The sequence below is a fragment of the Amblyraja radiata genome, chromosome 36 (genome assembly GCF_010909765.2).
Source record: "Amblyraja radiata isolate CabotCenter1 chromosome 36, sAmbRad1.1.pri, whole genome shotgun sequence".
NCBI classification, from domain to species: domain Eukaryota; kingdom Metazoa; phylum Chordata; class Chondrichthyes; order Rajiformes; family Rajidae; genus Amblyraja; species Amblyraja radiata.
The window spans coordinates 13,548,861-13,562,815 of record NC_045991.1 but is presented as its reverse complement, the minus strand read 5'-3'; the positions used below and the strand labels follow the sequence as shown (position 1 = coordinate 13,562,815).

At 48.1% G+C, this 13,955-nt stretch overlaps 2 long non-coding RNA genes across 2 annotated transcripts; both read left to right on the top strand.

Moving 5' to 3' along the window:
• Nucleotides 1-3,731: 3,731 nt before the first annotated feature.
• LOC116966260 lies at nt 3,732-6,826 on the top strand. The gene is made up of 3 exons (XR_004409948.1): nt 3,732-3,750; nt 4,994-5,047; nt 6,768-6,826. It is a non-coding gene; the product is annotated as an uncharacterized LOC116966260 (long non-coding RNA).
• Nucleotides 6,827-10,765: 3,939 nt separating this feature from the next.
• LOC116966271 lies at nt 10,766-13,516 on the top strand. The gene is made up of 2 exons (XR_004409959.1): nt 10,766-10,804; nt 13,396-13,516. It is a non-coding gene; the product is annotated as an uncharacterized LOC116966271 (long non-coding RNA).
• The last annotated feature ends 439 nt before the right edge of the window (nt 13,517-13,955 follow it).

The window sequence follows — 13,955 nt, the reverse complement described above, 5'->3', positions numbered from 1 at the left end:
ACTTGATGGGTCAGGCAGCATCTGTAGGCTGGCTCAGAGATTTGTAGGTTAATTGGTTTTAGTAAACTGTCCCTAGTGTGTTAGATAGTGCTAGTGTATGGGGTGATCACTGGATTGTGCAGACTCGCTGGGCCAGAGGCTCAGATATTTGTAGGTTAATTGGTTTTAGTAAACTGTCTAGTGTGTAGGATAATGCTAGTGGATACAGGTGAGTGGGTGATGGGCAGATGGGTGGAGTAAGTGACAAAGGCTGAAGGTGAAAGTGATAAAACATGTTGGATAAGGACAAGAACTGTGACATGTAACATCAGGAAGGTAAAAGGGAAATCTGGGACAAGGAGATGAGAGAAGAGTGTACTTCCCTTCACCTCCCCCAACACTGTACTAGTTGACTGACTAACTAATTGACTGACTAACTAGTTAAATGACTAACTAATTAACTCACTAACTAACCAACTAACACTGGTCCTTTCCCTTCCTCTGTACGCTCATCTCTCAAACAGTCCCATATTTCCCACTCTCTCTTCAACCCATATCTCTCCTAGTTATTTGACATTTTGTCCCTTCCACCTTGAGCCTTTGGCACTCACTCCATCCATATGCTAATCACCCTCACATTGAGTCTAGAAGTTGGGATGTAATGTTAAAATTGTACAAGGCATTGGTGAGACCAATTCTGAGTATGGTGTACAATTTTGGACGCCTAATTATAGGAAGGATGTCAACTTAATAGAGAGAGTGCAGAGGAGATTTACTAGAATGTTGCCTGGGTTTCAGCAACTAAGTTACAGAGGAAGGTTGAACAAGTTAGGTATTTTCTTTGGAGTGCAGAAGGTTAAGGGGGGACTTGATAGAGGTCTTTAAAATGATGAGAGGGCTAGACAGAGTTGATGTGGATAAGCTTTTCCCACAGAGTAGGGAAGATTCAAACAAGAGGACATGACTTCAGAATTAAGGGACAGAAGTTTAGGTGTAACATGAGGGGGAACTTCTTTACTCAGAGTGGTAGGTGTGTGGAATGAGCTTCCAGTGGAAGTGGTGGAGGCAGGTTCGATTTTATCATTTAAAAATAAATTGGATAGGTATATGGACGGGAAAGGAATGGAGGGTTATGGTCTGAGTGCAGGTAGATGGGACTAGGGGAAAATAAGTGTTCGGCATGGACTAGAAGGGCCGAGATGGCCTGTTTCTGTGCTGTGATTGTTATATGGTTATATGGTATCACCTATTTACATGCTAGCTTTGTCCTGCGTGCCTCTGCCTCTTTTCACTCTTTCATCAGTCTGAGGAAGGTTGCTGATCTGAGGTGTCATCTGTCCATTCCACTTGCAGTCAGGCAGATTGTGCCTGAACTGCTGAATGCCTCCAGCACTTTGTCTTTGGACAGAGCCATGTTCCCTGGTTGTAGTTGGCTCCTGTTACAGGGAATGTAGAGTTTAATATTTGTGGTGTATTAAATTGACTGTTTTGTACATCTTTGTCAGTTCTCGGGATCTGGTCTTTCTGGAGATTACTTTAAGGTAAGGCCCCTGTTTCAAAACCTCTCTTGGGTTTGTGTTTGGGGAAAGATTGGGCCGCACAGTGGTAGAGTTGCTGCCTCATAGCACCAGAGACCAGGGTTCAATCCTGACAACATGTGTTGTCTGTATAGTTTGTATGTTCTACCTGTGACCATGTGGGTTTTCTCCAGTTCTGGCTTCCAACACCAAAGACACCGACAACATGTGTTGTCTGTATAGTTTGTATGTTCTGCCTGTTCTAGCCCCTAGAGCTCTATCTAACTCTCTCTTAAATCAATCCAGTGATTTGGCCTCCACTGCCCTCTGTGGCAGGGAATTCTACAAATTCACAACTCTCTGGGTGAAAAAGTTTTTTCTCACCTCCGTCTTAAATGGCCTCCCCTTTATTCTAAGACTGTGCGTGGCCCCTGGTTCTGGACTCGCCCAACATTGGGAACATTTTTCCTGCATCTAGCTTGTCCAGTCCTTTTATAATTTTATATGTTTCTATAAGGTCTCCCCCTCATCCTTCTAAACTCCAGTGAATACAAGCCCAGTCTTTTCAATCTTTCCTCATATGACAGTCCCACCATCCCAGGGATCAATCTGGTGAACCTACGCTGGGCTCCTTCAATCACAAGGATGTCCTTCCTCAAATTAGGAGACCAAAACTGTACGCAATACTCCAGGTGTGGTCTCACCAGAGCCCTGTACAACTGCAGAAGAACCTCTTTACTTCTATACTGAAATCCTCTTGTTAGGGTGATGGGAACCCCCTCTTTCCCAGCACCCACCCTGGTGATGGGAACCCCCTCTTTCCCTGCACCCCCCACCCTGGTGTTGGGAACCCCCTCTTTCCCTGCCCCCCCCACCCCAGTGATGGGAATCCCCTCTCCCCCCCTCCACCCTGGTGATGTGAACCCCCTCTTTCCCTGCACCCCCCACCCTGGTGTGAACACTTCCCTCAACACCTTGGTCACTCTGCTCCTTCCCTCTCTGTGCTCACCTCCCAAACCAGTCTCATATTTCACTCTATCCCCTTCCACCCGTATCCCTCCCTCCAGCTTTACATTTCACTCTTCTCATCTGTTGCATCTTTTGTCTCCTTGTCACCTCGAGCCAATGTCACAACCCATCACCCTCTCTCCCCTGTATCCATGAATCATATAACAGGCTTTGTCCTGCTCCCACCTCTTTCCCACTTTCTCTGCCCAACTCCATCAGTCTGAAAGGGTCCCAACAGGAAGCGACAGCATCTGTCCATTCCCTTTGTGGTCGGGTAGATGGTGCCTGATCTGCCAAGTACCTCCAGCACTTTGTTTTGGACCAGGTTACATTCCCTGGTTAAAGTAATCCTAGTTGGCTGCTGTTGCAGGGAAAGTAGTTTAATGTTGATGACATTTGACGTCTCATTACAAATTATCAATCCTGTCATTCACCCGACTGTAGTTTTGGAATTGGTCCAAATCTACATTTGGTTTGAGTGTGTTTGTTGCCAGAATCCATTTCCTCTCCTCTCTGCTCTTTTGTGAAGGTGACCAATTAGTGTTAGTTTCACTTCCACTTTCTCTGCCCTACTCCATCAGTCTGAAGAAGGATCTCGACCTGAAACATTATCTGTCCATTCCCTTTACAGGCAGGCAGATGGTGCCTGACCCACAGAGTAACTCCAGCACTTTGTTTTAGACCAGGTTACATCCCCTGGTTAAAGTAATCCTAGTTGCCTCCTGTTGCAGGGAAAGTAGTTTAATGTTGATGGCACTTGTGTTTAAATCATTACAATTAAGTAATCTTGCCCCTTCCATTCACCCAACTGTAGCTTTGTTTGGAATTGGTCTAAATCTATATTTGGTTTAGTATGTTTGTCTGTGTTGCCAGAATCCATTTCCTCTCCTCTCTGCTCCTTTCTAAAGGGGTGACCAATTAGTGTTAGTTTCCACCCAGGATCTCCAAAGACTGGGTCCTCTGATGCTGGAAGAGTCTGCCAGGGTTAGACTATCTTCCTCATTCTGCCAAACGTTGCATAAACTGGGCCAAACGTCACTGCTGTTCCTTTACTTGTACGTCTCATTTAATTCAAAGTATTTCTTTGTCGGTTAAAGTAGTATCTGGTTTGTCATGGTGTGTTTCTCCAGATATTTGAACTGCCTGTATGCTCCTATCTGTTTCTGTTTGTGGACAGGGTTTCAATGTCCATTGTAAAGGGAATGGTGTCGGGGGCAGTGTCGGGGTGAACACTTCATGTGACATGGTAAGTTTCACATCTGTGTGCTCAGGGTTTCAATGTCCATGTTAAAGGGCACGGTATCAGGGGCAGTGTGGGGGAGAACACTTCATGTAACATGGTAAGTTTCACATTATGGACACAGTGTGGAAACAGCCCCTTTGACCCACCGAGTCCGCACCGACCAGCGATCCCTGCACAATAACACATCTGTTAAAGGGCACGGTATCAGGGGCAGTGTCGTGGAGAACACTTCATGTGACATGTTAAGTTTCACATTTAGAGACACAGCACGGATACAGCCCCTTTGACCCACCGAGTCCACACCGACCAGCGATCCCCGCGATTAACACATCTGTTAAAGGGAACGGTATCGGGGGCAGTGTCGGGGTGAACACTTCATGTAACATGGTAAGTTTCACATTTAGAGACACAGTGTGGATACAGCCCCTTTGACCCACCGAGTTCGCACTACCCAGCGATCCCCGCACAATAACACATCTGTTAAAGGGCACGGTATCAGGGGCAGTGTCGGGGAGAACACTAAATGTAACATGGTAAGTTTCACATTTAGACACAGTGTGGATACAGCCCCTTTGACCCACCGCTCCGACCAGTGATCCCCGCACAATAACACATCTGTTAAAGGCACGGTATCAGGGGCAGTGTCGGGGACAACACTTCATGTGACGTAAGTTTCACATTATGGACACAGTGTGGAAACAGCCCCTTTGGCCCACCGAGTCCGCACCGACCAGCGATCCCCGCACAATAACACATCTGTTAAAGGGCACAGTATCAGGGGCAGTGTCAGGGAGAACACTTCATGTAACGCAAGTTTCACATTATGGACACAGTGTGGATACAGGCCCTTTGGCCCACCGAGTCCGCACCGACCAGCGATCCCCGCACAATAACACTATCCTACACACACTAGGGACAATGTTACATTTATACCAAGTCAATTAACCTATAAACCTGCACATCTTTGGATAGTGGGAGGAAAGTGAAGATCTCTGAGAAAACCCACTTGGTCACTGGGAGAACGTGCAAACTCCGTACAGACAGCACCCGTGTCTCTGGCACTGTAAGGTAACAACTCTACCACTGTGCCACTGAGCTGTCCTTCAACAAAGCTGGCATGTTGCTGTGCCAGTGAATTACAGTAATCAATGTATTCTGCTACCCTGTAGGGTTCACTACAGTCCTTTCAATGGCTCATCCTGTTTCTCATGACATTTAATTTCAATTGGAATCTCTTCCTCTCTAGGTGTCCAGTGTGAAGGAGGATGTCAGCAGACTTCAAATCACTAACGTGACATTGGTTTGTTTTGTATATAACTTGGTCTATGTGAATATGGTTATGGAGTTGGTACAAAGGTAAGGCCCCTGTTTAGAACCTTCTCTTGGGCTTCAGTGTGGATGAAGGTTTGGGAAAGATTAACAATAGTTTTCTCTAATTGGGCTCGGCCTGTCTCAGCTTGGGACCCACTTTAGATTAAAGATTACATTGCCCCTTCCCCTCATTAGGGTTTATTCACTAAAGTTGTGGTCTGGGCCTACTTGAAGGAGTTTAACAGGGACCATTGGTATGTACTTGTGTCTCTAGTAGTGAGTTTCTGCCTGTACCTGGGGCTGTTGGTCAGGGTGGGGACAGTGAGTGGGGTGTGTGGGGGGGGGGGGGGTGGGGACAGTGAGGGGGTGTATGGGGGGGGGGGGTGGGGACAGTGAGGGTGGTGTATGGGGGGGTGGGGACAGTGAGGGGGGGTGGGGACAGTGTGGGGGGTGGGGACAGTGAGGGGGATGTGTGGGGGATGTAAACGGGTCCTTTTCACAATGGCAGGCAGTGACTAGTGGGGCAGCGCAAGGCTCAGTGCTGGGACCCTAGCTATTTACAATATATATTAATGATCTGGATGAGGGAATTGAAGGCAACATCTCCAAGTTTGCAGATGACACTAAGCTGGGGGGCAGTGTTAGCTGTGAGGAAGATGCTAGGAGGCTGCAAGGTGACTTGGATAGGCTGGGTGAGTGGGCAAATGTTTGGCAGATGCAGTATAATGTGGATAAATGTGAGGTTATCCATTGATCGGGTGCAATGGGCCGGGTAGCCGGGTGTAATGGGCCGGGTGCAATGGGCCGGGTATCTGGGTGCAATGGGCCGGGTATCTGGGTGCAATGGGCCGGGTATCTGGGTGCAATGGGCCGGGTATCTGGGTGCAATGGGCCGGGTATCTGGGTGGATTGGGCCGGGTATCTGGGTGCAATGGGCCGGGTATCTGGGTGCAATGGGCCGGGTATCTGGGTGTAATGGGCCGGGTGCAGTGGGCCGGGTATCTGGGTGCAATGGGCCAGGTGCAATGGGCCGGGTATCCGGGTGCAGTGGGACCAGAAGGGATAAAAGGGAATGTGATTTGGAGATGGGGATGAGTGTACTGATGAAGGGACACCCCCTCTTTCCCTACACTCCCCACCCTGGTGTGCACCTCACTCAATACTCCGGTCACCCTACTGCTTTCCCCTCTAATGTACGCTCATCCCTGTCCCACATTCCCCTCTTTCCCAGACCCCTCTCTCTCACTTTGCATGTCACACCTCTTCTTGTCTGACACTTGTCTCCTCTTCACCTCTAGCCTTTATCATTACTCCCCTATCTGCTAATCAGCCCCCAACTGTATCCAGCATCACTCACCAGGCTTTGTCCTCATCCCATCTCTTTCCAGCTTTCTCCCAACTCCATCAGTTTGAAGAAAGGTCCTGATCTGAAACATCTGTCCATTCCTCTGCAGTCGGGAAGATGGTGCCTGACCCACTGAGTACCTCCAGCACTGTTTCTGACCTAGTTGTTCCTTGGTTAAAGTTATCTGAGGGAAAGTGAGTTTAATAGTCATGGCTGTTGAGTCTTATTACAATTTACTAATCCTGCCCCTTCCATTCACCCTACTGTAGTTCTTTAGAGTTGGTCTAAATCTATGTTTGGTTTGCGAGTGTCTGTGTTGCTGCAATCTGTTTGCTCTGAATAATTTGTGTTTGTTTCCACCCAGGATCTCCAAGGACTGGACCTGTGCTGCTGGAAGTGTCTGCTGGGGTTAGAGTGTCTCTTCCCGTTCTGCCAAATGTTGGCGTAAGATGGAATAAACTACTTCCCCATTGCTGTTCTCCTGATACACAAGTCCCATTTAATGTTTTTGTCGGTTAAAGTAGAGTCTGGTCTGTTGCGGTCGGGTTTCCTCTGATATTGTGAACTGCTGCACGTCCTGTAACATTCCTGCAACCTTATCCAGTCTATCTGGATTTGATCTCCATGGAGATGATGTGAAGGTAAGGCCCCTATTTCAACCCCTCTTTTGGTTTCAGTGGGGATAAGATTTTGAAAGATTAACAATGGGGTTTCCTATTTATTTTTGGTCAAGGGTTTTATAATTCTGGATGCTGGATCTTTAGCAATAGAAGCAGAGTTGGAGGAACTCGATGGGTCAGGCAGCATCTGTAGGCTGGCTCAGAGATTTGTAGGTTAATTGGTTTTAGTAAACTGTTTCTAGTGTGTTAGATAGTGCTAGTGTACGGGGTGATCACTGGATTGTTCAGACTCAGTGGGCCAGGCAGCATCAGAGATTTGTAGGTTAATTGGTTTTAGTAAACTGTCTCTAGTGTGTAGGATAATGCTAGTATATGGGGTGATCACTGGATTGTGCAGACTCAGTGGGCCAGAGGCTCATGTAGGTTAATTGGTTTTAGTAAACTGCCTCTAGTGTGTAGGATAATGCCAGTGGATACAGGTGAGTGGGTGATGGGCAGATGGGTGGAGTAAGTGACAAAGGCTGAAGGTGAAAGTGATAAAACATGTTGGATAAGGACAAGATCTGTGACATGTAACATCAGGAAGGTAAAAGGGAAATCTGGGACAAGGAGATGAGAGAAGAGTGTGGAATGAGCTTCCAGTGGAAGTGGTGGAGGCAGGTTCGATTTTATCATTTAAAAATAAATTGGATAGGTATATGGTTGGGAAAGGAATGGAGGGTTATGGTCTGAGTGCAGGTAGATGGGAATAGGTGAAAATAAGTGTTCGGCATGGACTAGAAGGGCCGAGATGGCCTGTTTCCGTGCTGTGATTGTTATATGGTTATATGGTACCCCCTATTTACATGCTAGCTTTGTCCTGCGTGCCTCTGCCTCTTTTCACTCTTTCATCAGTCTGAGGAAGGTTGCTGATCTGAGGTGTCATCTGTCCATTTACTTGCAGTCAGGCAGATTGTGCCTGAACTGCTGAATGCCTCCAGCACTTTGTCTTTGGACAGAGCCACGTTCCCCGGTTGTAGTTGGCTCCTGTTACAGGGAATGTAGAGTTTAATATTTGTGGTGTATTAATTTGACTGTTTTGTACATCTTTGTCAGTTCTCGGGATCTGGTCTTTCTGGAGATTACTTTAAGGTAAGGCCCCTGTTTCAAAACCTCTCTTGGGTTTGTGTTTGGGGAAAGATTGGGCAGCACAGAGTTAGAGTTGCTGCCTCACAGCGACAGAGACCTGGGTTCAATCCTGACAATATGTGTGGTCTGTATAGTTTGTATGTTCTGCCTGTGATCATGTGGGTTTTCTCCAGTTCTGGCTTCCAACACCAAAGACACCGACAACATGTGTTGTCTGTATAGTTTGTATGTTCTGCCTGTTCTAGCCCCTAGAGCTCTATCTAACTCTCTCTTAAATCAATCCAGTGATTTGGCCTCCACTGCCCTCTGTGGCAGGGAATTCCACAAATTCACAACTCTCTGGGTGAAAAAGTTTTTTCTCACCTCCGTCTTAAATGGCCTCCCCTTTATTCTAAGACTGTGCGTGGCCCCTGGTTCTGGACTCGCCCAACATTGGGAACATTTTTCCTGCATCTAGCTTGTCCAGTCCTTTTATAATTTTATATGTTTCTATAAGGTCTCCCCCTCATCCTTCTGAACTCCAGTGAATACAAGCCCAGTCTTTTCAATCTTTCCTCATATGACAGCCCCGCCATCCCAGGGATCAATCTGGTGAACCTACGCTGGGCTCCTTCAATCACAAGGATGTCCTTCCTCAAATTAGGAGACCAAAACTGTACACAATACTCCAGGTGTGGTCTCACCAGAGCCCTATACAACTGCAGAAGAACCTCTTTACTTCTATACTGAAATCCTCTTGTTAGGGTGATGGGAACCCCCTCTTTCCCAGCACCCGGTCCCCCCCCCACCCTGGTGATGGGAACCCCCTCTTTCCCTGCCCCCCTGGTGACGGGAACCCCCTCTTTCCCAGCACCCACCCTGGTGATGGGAATCCCCTCTTTCCCAGCACCCACCCTAGTGATGGGAACCCCCTCTTTCCCTGCATCCCCCCACCCTGGTGATGGGAACCCCCTCTTTCCCTGCATCCCCCCCCTGGTGATGGGAATCCCCTCTTCCCCCCCCCCCCCACCCTGGTGATGGGAACCCCCTCTTTCCCTGCACCCCCCACCCTGGTGTTGGGAACCCCCTCTTTCCCTGCCCCCCCACCCTGGTGATGGGAATCCCCTCTCCCCCCCCCCCCCCACCCTAGTGATGGGAACCCCCTCTTTCCCTGCCCCCCCCACCCTGGTGATGGGAACCCCCTCTCCCCCCCCCCCCCCCCCACCCTGGTGTGAACACTTCCCTCAACACCTTGGTCACTGCTCCTTCCCTCTCTATGCTCACCTCCCAAACCAGTCTCATATTTCACTCTATCCCCTTCCACCCGTATCCCTCCCTCTAGCTTTACGTTTCACTCTTCTCATCTGTTGCACCTTTTGTCTCCTTGTCACCTCGAGCCAATGTCACAACCCATCACCCCTTCTCCCCTGTATGCATGAATCATATAACAGGCTTTGTCCTGCTCCCACCTCTTTCCCACTTTCTCTGCCCAACTCCATCAGTCTGGAAGGGTCCCAACAGGAAGCGACAGCATCTGTCCATTCCCTTTGTGGTCGGGTAGATGGTGCCTGATCTGCCAAGTACCTCCAGCACTTTGTTTTGGACCAGGTTACATTCCCTGGTTAAAGTAATCCTAGTTGGCTGCTGTTGCAGGGAAAGTAGTTTAATGTTGATGACATTTGACGTCTCATTACAAATTATCAATCCTGTCATTCACCCGACTGTAGTTTTGGAATTGGTCTAACTCTACATTTGGTTTGAGTGTGTTTGTTGCCAGAATCCATTTCCTCTCCTCTCTGCTCTTTTGTGAAGGTGACCAATTAGTGTTAGTTTCACTTCCACTTTCTCTGCCCTACTCCATCAGTCTGAAGAAGGATCTCGACCTGAAACATTATCTGTCCATTCCCTTTACAGGCAGGCAGATGGTGCCTGACCCACAGAGTAACTCCAGCACTTTGTTTTAGACCAGGTTACATCCCCTGGTTAAAGTAATGCTAGTTACCTCCTGTTGCAGGGAAAGTAGTTTAATGTTGATGACACTTGTGTTTAAATCATTACAATTAAGTAATCTTGCCCCTTCCATTCACCCAACTGTAGCTTTGTTCGGAATTGGTCTAAATCTATATTTGGTTTAGTATGTTTGTCTGTGTTGCCAGAATCCATTTCCTCTCCTCTCTGCTCCTTTCTAAAGGGGTGACCAATTAGTGTTAGTTTCCACCCAGGATCTCCAAAGACTGGGTCCTCTGATGCTGGAAGAGTCTGCCAGGGTTAGACTATCTTCCCCATTCTGCCAAACGTTGCATAAACTGGGCCAAACGTCACTACTGTTCCTTTACTTGTACGTCTCATTTAATTCAAAGTATTTCTTTGTCGGTTAAAGTAGTATCTGGTTTGTCATGGTGTGTTTCTCCAGATATTTGAACTGCCTGTATGCTCCTATCTGTTTCTGTTTGTGCTCAGGGTTTCAATATCCATGGTAAAGGGCATGGTGTCGGGGGCAGTGTCGGGGTGAACACTTCATGTGACATGGTAAGTTTCACATTATGGACACAGTGTGGAAACAGCCCCTTTGACCCACCGAGTCCGCACCGACCAGCGATCCCCGCACAATAACACGTCTGTTAAAGGGCACAGTATCAGGGGCAATGTCGGGGAGAACACTTCATGTGACATGGTAAGTTTCACATCTGTGTGCTCAGGGTTTCAATGTCCATGTTAAAGGGCACGGTATCAGGGGCAGTGTGGGGGAAAACACTTCATGTGACATGGTAAGTTTCACATTTAGAGACACAGTGTGGAAACAGCCCCTTTGGCCCACCGAGTTCGCTCCGACCAGCGATCCCCGCACAATAACACATCTGTTAAAGGGCACAGTATCAGGGGCAGTGTGGGGGAGAACACTTCATGTAACATGGTAAGTTTCACATTTAGAGACACAGTGTGGATACAGCCCCTTTGACCCACCGAGTCCGCACCGACCAGCGATCCCCGCGATTAACACATCTGTTAAAGGGAACGGTATCGGGGGCAGTGTCAGGGTGAACACTTCATGTAACATGGTAAGTTTCACATTTAGAGACACAGTGTGGAAACAGCCCCTTTGGCCCACCGAGTCCGCACCGACCAGCGATCCCCGCACAATAACACATCTGTTAAAGGGCACGGTATCAGGGGCAGTGTCGGGGTGAACACTTCATGTGACGCAAGTTTCACATTATGGACACAGTGTGGATACAGGCCCTTTGGCCCACCGAGTCCGCACCGACCAGCGATCCCCGCACAATAACACTATCCTACACACACTAGGGACAATGTTACATTTATACCAAGTCAATTAACCTATAAACCTGCACATCTTTGGATAGTGGGAGGAAAGTGAAGATCTCTGAGAAAACCCACTTGGTCACTGGGAGAACGTGCAAACTCCGTACAGACAGCACCCGTGTCTCTGGCGCTGTAAGGCAACACCTCTACCACTGTGCCACTGTGCTGCCCTTCAACAAAGCTGGCACGTTGCTGTGCCAGTGAATTACAGTAGTCAATGTATTCTGCTACCCTGTAGGGTTCACTACAGTCCTTTCAATGGCTGATCCTGTTTCTCATGACATTTAATTTCAATTGTAATCTCTTCCTCTCTGGGTGTCCAGTGTGAAGGAGGATGTCGGCAAGACTTCAAATCACTAACGTGACATTGGTTTGTTATGTATATAACTTGGTCTATGTGAATATGGTTATGGAGTTGGTACAAAGGCAAGGCCCCTGTTTAGAACCTTCTCTTGGGCTTCAGTGTGGATGAAGGTTTGGGAAAGATTAACAATTGTTTTCTCTAATTGGGCTCAGCCTGTCTCAGCTTGGGACCCACTTTAGTTTAAAGATTACATTGCCCCTTCCCCTCATTAGGGTTTATTCACTAAAGTTGTGGTCTGGGCCTACTTGAAGGAGTTTAACAGGGACCACTGGTATGTACTTGTGTCTCTAGTAGTGAGTTTCTGCCTGTACCTGGGGCTGTTGGTCAGGGTGGGGACAGTGAGTGGGGTGTGTGGGGGTGTGTGGGGGGGGTGGGGACAGTGAGGGGGATGTATGGGGGGTGGGGGATGTAAACGGGTCCTTTTCACAATGGCAGGCAGTGACTAGTGGGGTACCGCAAGGCTCAGTGCTGGGACCCCAGCTATTTACAATATATATTAATGATCTGGATGAGGGAATTGAAGGCAACATCTCCAAGTTTGCAGATGACACTAAGCTGGGGGGCAGTGTTAGCTGTGAGGAGGATGCTAGGAGGCTGCAAGGTGACTTGGATCGGCTGGGTGAGTGGGCAAATGTTTGGCAGATGCAGTATAATGTGGATAAATGTGAGGTTATCCATTGATTGGGTGCAATGGGCCGAGTATCCGGGTGCAGTGGGCCGGGTGCAGTGGGCTGGGTATCTGGGTGCAATGGGCCGGGTATCTGGGTGCAATGGGCCGGGTATCCGGGTGCAATGGGCCGGGTATCTGGGTGCAGTGGGGCCGGGTGCAATGGGCCGGGTATCCGGGTGCAGTGGGCCGGGTGCAGTGGGCCGGGTGTAATGGGCCGGGTGCAATGGGCCGGGTATCCGGGTGTAATGGGACCAGAAGGGATAAAAGGGAATGTGATTTGGAGCTGGGGATGAGTGTACTGATGAAGGGACACTCCACTCTTTCCCAACACTCCCCACCTTGGTGCACCTCACTCAACACTCTGGTCACCCTACTCCTTTCCCCTCTAATGTACGCTCATCCCTGTCCCACATTCCCCTCTTTCCCAGATCCCTCTCTCTGGCTTTGCATGTCACACTTCTTCTTGTCTGACACTTGTCTCCTCTTCACCTCTATCCTTTGTCATTACTCTCCTATCTGCTAATCAGCGCCCAACTGTATCCAGCATCATTCACCAGGCTTTGTCCTGCTCCCATCTCTTTCCAGATTTCTCCCAACTCCATCAGTCTGAAGAAAGGTCCTGATCTGAAACATCTGTCCATTCCTCTGCAGTCGGGAAGATGGTGCCTGACCCACTGAGTACCTCCAGCACTGTTTCTGACCAAGTTATTCCTTGGTTAAAGTTATCTGAGGGAAAGTGAGTTTAATAGTAATGGCTCTTGAGTCTTATTACAATTTACTAATCCTGCCCCTTCCATTCACTCTACTGTAGTTCTTTAGAGTTGGTCTAAATCTATATTTGGTTTGGCGAGTGTCTGTGTTGCTGCAATCTGTTTGCTCTGAATAATTAGTGTTTGTTTCCACCCAGGATCTCCAAGGAATGGACCTGTGCTGCTGGAAGTGTCTGCTGGGGTTAGACTGTCTCTTCCCGTTCTGCCAAATGTTGGCGTAAGATGGAATAAACTTCTTCCCCATTGCTGTTCTCCTGATACACAAGTCTCATTTAATGTTTTGTCGGTTAAAGTAGAGTCTGGTCTGTTGCGGTCGGGTTTCCTCTGATATTGTGAACTGCTGCACGCCATGTAACATTCCTGCAACCTTATCCAGTCTATCTGGATTTGATCTTCATGGAGATGGTGTGAAGGTAAGGCCCCTATTTCAATCCCTTTTTTGGTTTCAGTGGGGATAAGATTTTGAAAGATTAACAACGGGGTTTCCTATTTATTTTTGGTCAAGGGTTTTATAATTCAGGATGCTGGATCTTTAGCGATAAAAGCAGAGTTGGAGGAACTCGATGGGTCAGGCAGCATCTGTAGGCTGGCTCAGAGATTTGTAGGTGAATTGGTTTTACTAAACTGCCTCTAGTGTGTAGGATAGTGCTAGTATACGGGGTAATCGCTGGGCCAGAGGCTCAGTTAATTGGTTTTA